This window comes from Hyperolius riggenbachi, chromosome 8 (assembly GCF_040937935.1).
Source record: "Hyperolius riggenbachi isolate aHypRig1 chromosome 8, aHypRig1.pri, whole genome shotgun sequence".
NCBI classification, from domain to species: domain Eukaryota; kingdom Metazoa; phylum Chordata; class Amphibia; order Anura; family Hyperoliidae; genus Hyperolius; species Hyperolius riggenbachi.
This window is the reverse complement of record NC_090653.1, coordinates 66,751,402-66,758,776: the sequence shown is the minus strand read 5'-3', so window position 1 is coordinate 66,758,776 and position 7,375 is coordinate 66,751,402. Positions and strand designations below refer to the sequence as shown.

General features: G+C 46.6%; 1 protein-coding gene across 2 annotated transcripts in view; it reads left to right on the top strand.

Annotated features, from left to right (window-relative positions):
- Positions 1-635: 635 nt before the first annotated feature.
- The window catches only part of SLC8A2 (solute carrier family 8 member A2), a 275,491-nt gene continuing 268,751 nt past the window's right edge, over positions 636-7,375 (top strand). For both annotated transcript variants that reach the window (XM_068250582.1, XM_068250580.1), the window contains exon 1: positions 636-841. The gene's annotated coding sequence lies outside the window, so the exon portion shown is untranslated. The remainder of the gene's footprint in view (positions 842-7,375) is intronic.

Genomic DNA, 7,375 nt, shown 5'->3' with positions numbered 1-7,375 from the left:
TATACCTCTCTCTTCAGTTCCCCTTTAAGTGACAATATATTCTGTACAGCGCTACAACAGATGTCAGCACTATATAAATACTAAACAATAATAGACTGATGCAAAACTGACAGGACAGGACCAGAATGGAAATGTACAGATTTATGTGTAAACACAGCCATAGAAACACATACAGAACTGATGCCAACTGTCAAAAACTACCAGGACTGGACACCTTTTTTATGTGTGAACCCAGCCTTACTCCTTCCACCATTTCATAAAAATAACTCCAATAACCTAATTTCTGTGCAATGATGGATACAGCTGATTTTATAACTCTCCCTGAATGTCCATGCCATTGCTGTTAAATTCTTTTCAGCCCCACCCAATCATTACTCGCCATCCCCTCTCCTAATTCTGGGACAATACGGTGCCATGTGCTTCCCTGCCCCATGCATTCAGCGCTGGGATGAAATGCTGCGGGTGCAGGGAGGGGGGAGTTTTGTTTGGCGCTGTCCAGGTGCTGAAGTGGAGTGAAGAAGAGAGGCTGTGGAGAGGGAGAGCTGACAGAGGAGGTGGGTGATGAGTGGAGGGGACCAGAGGGTGGAGACACAGGGAGGGGGAAGCAATATGCGGATCCAGACAGGCAAGGGAGAGGGAGTGGAGGTGGAGAGAAGCTGGAGGCGCAACAGCTGTGGAGGAGAGGAAAGAGAGAGCAGGGGGGTGGGAGCTGAGGCTTTTCCGCAGACACTGATACTCCTGCAACCCCCCCTCACCAAGCAGCAAGGGACCCCCTGACTGAGCAAGGGAAGGACAGACAGGCATCGGAGCATGTGATGCGGGGAGAGAGACCAGAGAGCAGGTGAGCAGATGTCTGTCAGTGTCTTGGCTTCACTTAATAGTGTCATATCTTTCCCTTGTATATTTCCTTGTCTCATGCTTGCTGTGTGTGGCTGTGCCTGGCGATGCTCTCACTGCTTCTTCATTCAAGAGGATCACAATAGCCGCTGTCTCTAAGCTTAACCTCCTTCTCCCCAGCTCTGGCTTTCCCTCTCCCAGTCCTCACATCTGCTGCCCTGTATCACTCCGAAGCTCTCGCTTCTCCTCCTCCCTAGTCTTAATTTGTGTAATTGCTCCTTAGCCCATCGGTCTTCCCCTCACACGTAAACACCATATTATCTATGGTGATCACACACTGAGCCCCGCTCTCACCCCCCCCCCCCCCCCCCCTTCCCTGGAACATACAAGATGCTGCCCTGTGTGTCAGCTAAATATTCCCTGTCACTGGTGATGCTGCTGCTTCTGTCATTATGGCACATTACCTGACCATTAACATCATCTTACTCCATCTCCTGCTTTCCTCCTCCTCACCCCCCTGTCACTCCCTCCTCTCCCACATCCATGATGTCCAGAGCGGCTGTCCCAGCAGACTGATGCCTGTGTGCATTCTGCCTTGCGACCAGTACTCTGTCCATCCAGCCTTCTCAGAGGTGCCATCCCTATCTCCATTCCCCACAACTACCCTTCTATCTGCTCTGCTTCCCTCCTTAATTAATTTCCAATAACCAGTCCACAAGTAGCAGCCCCAGCTCCCATAACTGTGTGTGGAGCACGTGGCAAAGAATTATGGTTTTCATTGAAGCAGTTAATTAAGGCTCCATATTTCTCCCCTTAGCACAGCTTGGGGCTATTAATCAGCCTGGTCTCCCCAATAAGGGCCTAATGGACTGTCCATTCATTAGCGAAATGGGCTTATTTTATATGGCAACGAAAGCCAAGTAACCCGTGGCAACCCATCAGATTTCTCTTCACTAATGAAAAGTGACTTTTCATTGGTGTATGGGGGTAATGGGCAGCAAGCGAAGTGCAGTAACCCATAGCAACCAATCAGTGTTCATCATTCAATGTGATGTGTGTTGTCCATCATCAGAAAGCTGCATTGCTAGAAAGGGCTCACTGCTAATTGCGCTGAGCTCAGTAGATCTGATGGATGTATGGAGAAGACTCCCGGCAGGGGTGGTTAATAGGATGGTTACAGTGTATGCTTAAGGGTGCTGAGCAGGATTTGTCTTCGCTTCTCACCATCCATCCTATCTTTCTGATGAATTTTATTGAGTCAAGCGTCCAAGCGTGAAGCCACAGGCTGGTAAAATAAAGAGGATTTCACAGCTGACAGAAGTGGTCAGTGGCTGACATTCTACATATACTGCATGCATTATCCCTCTTGATTCAGTTGTAGAGGTTTGTAGGCGTAATCCAGATGCAGAATGCACTGTGAGTGGTAATGTAAGCAGTTCTTAGGCTGGGAACCACCATTGGGTCACTGCCAAGACCGGACTTCTTTGTTTTGTCTTTATTTCTGAAGGCCTGGAGTCCCCAAATAACAAAAGATCTGTAATATATTCAGAAAAGAACACTTCAAGCCCTTTCCTGTATGTTAGAACACCTATAGAACCAATGTGCTCTATTTTTATCAGTGTCTTCATTAGAAGTCTCCAACATCGTTGTGCATCTTCTCGTTCTGCACCTCATTATTCAATCGGGTTGTCTAAAGCTGGCTGCAGATGTAAAATAAACACCTGAGGAAAGCTAGGATTGTAACACGTTTGTCTGACTGCCGGGGTCATGGCTTCTTAGCACGAAGCATGTCTGCAAGTGACCAATGTCTGCCATAAAGCAAATCGGCTGGCTTAATGTGTATTTCTTCTCTCTTATTTTTTTTCTGTTCAACGTCTGTGAATGTTGATTGTGAAAACAGCGGCTAGTGATAAATGATTGTCTGCTGTCCCTGTTGTCATCGCCTGATAAATTATCTCTTACGGTCATAGTTATACAGTGCCACTAGCTAACGGTACCAGCTAATGAAATGTCCATGGTCTGTAGCGATACATGGGATCTTGACCTCAACACAGCAGATCGATAAATTTCCCAACGATTTCAGACAGTTTATCGACAAATGGAAAGATTGGATGTGGCGGTTTTGTCAGACGGGGGATCAATGGCCATATAGATTTGTGCTGTGTGAAGTAGTAGAGAGCTAGCAAGGCATTAGGTCAATCAGTTTTTCTGTTCTGATCAAGTGGTGCATAATGACACAACGATCACTACGGATGATGGAGGTGTTGTTGACTTGTGTAGGACTGGCTTTTAAAGAGGGATCATTCCAATGAACCAGCTGTTGGCATTTTATTCTCTTTAGCGTGTGGGCATCTTAACATTTTAGTTAATGCAAGCAGTTTATCTTTATTTTTTGTGTGTTTTTGGAAAACAGTGAAATTTAAATAGAAATGTATTTCTGTGGCAGTAACTTACAGGGAACCTAAATTGAGAAGGATATGGATTTTTCCTTCCAAAATAAAACCAGCTGCCTGACTCTCCTGCTAATCCTGTCTCTCTAATACTTTTAGCCACAGCCCCTCAACAAGCATGCAGATCAGGTGCTCTGACTGAAGTCAGACTGGATTAGCTGCATGCTTGTTTCAGGTGTGTGATTCAGACACTACTACGGCCAAAGAGTCTGCGGGAGGATTTTTTCAAAAATAAAACTTGCGCTATATGCTTAAGCTTGCATTTCGCTAGCTAATTATGTCTCCCAAGCCCCCCGGCACCCAACTAAACCCCCCGATATCCGTCGGAAATATTTACCCCTCCGCGATCCGGCGAGAGCCACAGTTTCACGATCCAGCTTCACTCGTCCATGACGTCATGCGCAGTCCCGATCCTCCCCATAGTGAAGCCTGGAGCTGATTGGGAGGCTGCGCCATCGCGGGATCCCTGGGGGGGTACGTATTATGGCGGTGATCGGGGGCGATCGGTGGGCACCGGAGGCACTTGGGGGACTAATTAGCTAGCGAAGTGCTAGCTTAAGCATATAGCGCAAGTTTTATTTTTAAAAAATCCTCCCGGGGCCATGTGATCCCCTTTGGTGGCTAGCCCGACCCTAGGAAAGTTAAAGAGGAACTGCAACCAAGGATTGAACTTCATCCCAATCAGTAGCTGATACCCCCTTTCCCATGAGAAATATTTTCCTTTTCTTGAATAGATCGGGGACATCTGTATGGCTGATATTGTGGTGAAAAACCTCCCACAGTGTGATGTCAGGACCTAGATCCTGATATCACACTGTGGGAACCTTGTAACATTGTGGGAAATGACTCCTGTTTCCAACTGCCAAGCAACCAGTAACTTCCTCTGTGCATATGTATATCTATCAACAGTGGCTTGCAAAAGTATTCAGCCCCCTTGAAGTTTTCCACATTTTGTCACATTACTGCCACAAACATAAATCAATTTTATTGGAATTCCCAGTGAAAGACCAATACAAAGTGGTGTACACGTGAGAAGTGGAACGAAAATCATACATGATTCCAATCATTTTTTTACAAAACAATAACTGTAAAGTGGGGTGTGCGTAATTATTCGGCCCCCTGAGTCAACACTTTGTAGAACCACCTTTTGCTGCAATTACAGCTGCCAGTCTTTTAGGGTATGTTGCTACCAGCTCTGCACATCTAGGGCAATCCTTGCCCATTGGGCAATCCTTGCCCATTCTTCTTTGTAAAAGAGCTCCAGCTCAGTCAGATTAGATGGACAGAGTTTGTGAACAGCAGTTTTCAGATCTTGCCACAGATTCTCGATTGGATTTAGATCTGGACTTTGACTGGGCCATTCTAACACATGAATATGTTTTGTTTTAAACCATTCCATTGTTGCTCTGGCTTTATGTTTAGGGTCATTGTCCTGCTGGAAGGTAAACCTCCACCCCAGTCTCAAGTCTTTTGCAGACTCCAAGAGGTTTTCTTCCAAGATTTCCCTGTATTTGGCTCCATCCATCTTCCCATCAACTCTGACTAGCTTCCCTGTCCTTGCTGAAAGAAGCACCCACAGAGCATGATGCTGCCACCACCATATTTGACAGTGGAGATGGTGCGTTCTGAGTGATGTACAGTGTTAGTTTTCCGCCACACATAGCGTTTTGCATTTTGCCCAAAAAGTTCCATTTTGGTCTCATCTGACCAGAACACTTTCTTCCACATGTTTGCTGCGTCCCCCACATGGCTTGTGGCAACTGGCAAACTGCAAACGGGACTTCTTATGCTTTTCTGTTAACAATGGCTTTCTTCTTGCCACTCTTCCATAAAGCGCAAAAGGTGGATCAGCGCAACACCAGGCTGCCTCCGAATGGCCTCCATCAGAGATGCGCTGAGCCCCCCCAGGAACTACAAACGCACCTTGAACCCAAACAGAAGCTCTGCATATACACCAAAAGCATGGCTGTTAAGTGGGAGCAGCTGACCAATAACGAATTACATTAGTACATAGAAAGGAAATGAGCAGCGCTACTTAAAAACAGACTAGTGCCTACCTGCAAAAGAGTGCAAGCCCCACTTGTGGGGTCGAATACACACCAAGCATACACGTGACCTGTCTACCACTAGAGGAGGATGTTGGTTTCCATTAACAGCTTGCATGCAACCTATTAAGTACTCGTCCCTCCCACTGCGAAGAAGTCAATCCTCCATGGGAGGGGCCTAACACTAACTAAATCCTAACCTATGTATATGCATAGCCTGGGTGTTTGGGTTCAAGGTGCGTTTGTAGTTCCTGGGGGGGCTCAGCGCATCTCTGATGGAGGCCATTCGGAGGCAGCCTGGTGTTGCGCTGATCCACCTTTTGTGCATTTTTCAATTTTTGATTTTATTTGATTAGCCGCACCCAGGCTATGCATATACATAGGTTAGGATTTAGTTAGTGTTAGGCCCCTCCCATGGAGGATTGACTTCTTCGCAGTGGGAGGGACGAGTACTTAATAGGTTGCATGCAAGCTGTTAATGGAAACCAACATCCTCCTCTAGTGGTAGACAGGTCACGTGTATGCTTGGTGTGTATTCGACCCCACAAGTGGGGCTTGCACTCTTTTGCAGGTAGGCACTAGTCTGTTTTTAAGTAGCGCTGCTCATTTCCTTTCTATGTACTAATGTAATTCGTTATTGGTCAGCTGCTCCCACTTAACAGCCATGCTTTTGGTGTATATGCAGAGCTTCTGTTTGGGTTCAAGGTGCGTTTGTAGTTCCTGGGGGGGCTCAGCGCATCTCTGATGGAGGCCATTCGGAGGCAGCCTGGTGTTGCGCTGATCCACCTTTTGCGCATTTTTCAATTTTTGATTTTATTTGATTAGCCGCACCCAGGCTATGCATATACATAGGTTAGGATTTAGTTAGTGTTAGGCCCCTCCCATGGAGGATTGACTTCTTCGCAGTGGGAGGGACGAGTACTTAATAGGTTGCATGCAAGCTGTTAATGGAAACCAACATCCTCCTCTAGTGGTAGACAGGTCACGTGTATGCTTGGTGTGTATTCAACCCCACAAGTGGGGCTTGCACTCTTTTGCAGGTAGGCACTAGTCTGTTTTTAAGTAGCGCTGCTCATTTCCTTTCTATGTACTCTTCCATAAAGGCCAACTTTGTGCAGTGCATGACTAATAGTTGTCCTATGGACAGATTCCCCCACCTGAGCTGTAGATCTCTGCAGCTCGTCCAGAGTCACCATGGGCCTCTTTGCGCTCTCCTTGTTCGGCCTGTGAGTTTAGGTGGACGGCCTTGTCTTGGTAGGTGTACAGTTGTGCCATACTCCTTCCATTTCTGAATAATCGTTTGAACAGTGCTCCATGGGATGTTCAAGGCTTTGGAAATCTTTTTGTAGCCTAAGCATGCTTTACATTTCTCAATAACTTAATCCCTGACCTGTCTGGTGTGTTCTTTGGACTTCATGGTGTTGTTGCTCCCAATATTCTCTTAGACAACCTCTGAGGCTGTCACAGAGCAGCTGCATTTGTACTGGCATTCGATAACACACAAGTGCACTCTATTTAGTTATTAGCACTCATCAGGCAATGTCTATGGGCAACTGACTGCACTCAGACTAAAGCGGGCTGAATAATTATGCACACCCCGCTTTGCAGTTATTGATTTGTAAAAAATATTTGGAATCATGTATGATTTTCGTTCCACTTCTCGCGTGGACACCACTTTGTATTGGTCTTTTACGTGGTATTCCAATAAAAATGATTCATGTTTGTGGCAGTAATGTGACAAAATGTGGAAAACTTCAAATACTTTTGCAAGCCACTGTAAAACAAAAAAACAGCATTTTAGCCTATCTCATTGTAAGTTGGTGTGGTTATTTAACCATCTTAGCGGTATGGACGAGCTCAGCTCGTCCATCACCGCCGATGGCTGCCGTTCAGGCCCTGCTGGGCCGATTTTGTTGAAATAAAAAGCAGCACACGCAGCCGGCTCTTTGCCAGCCGCGTGTGCTGCCTGATCGCCGCCGCTCTGCGGCGATCCGCCGCTAGCAGCGGCGAAAGAGGGTCCCCCCAGCCGCCTGAGCCCTGCGC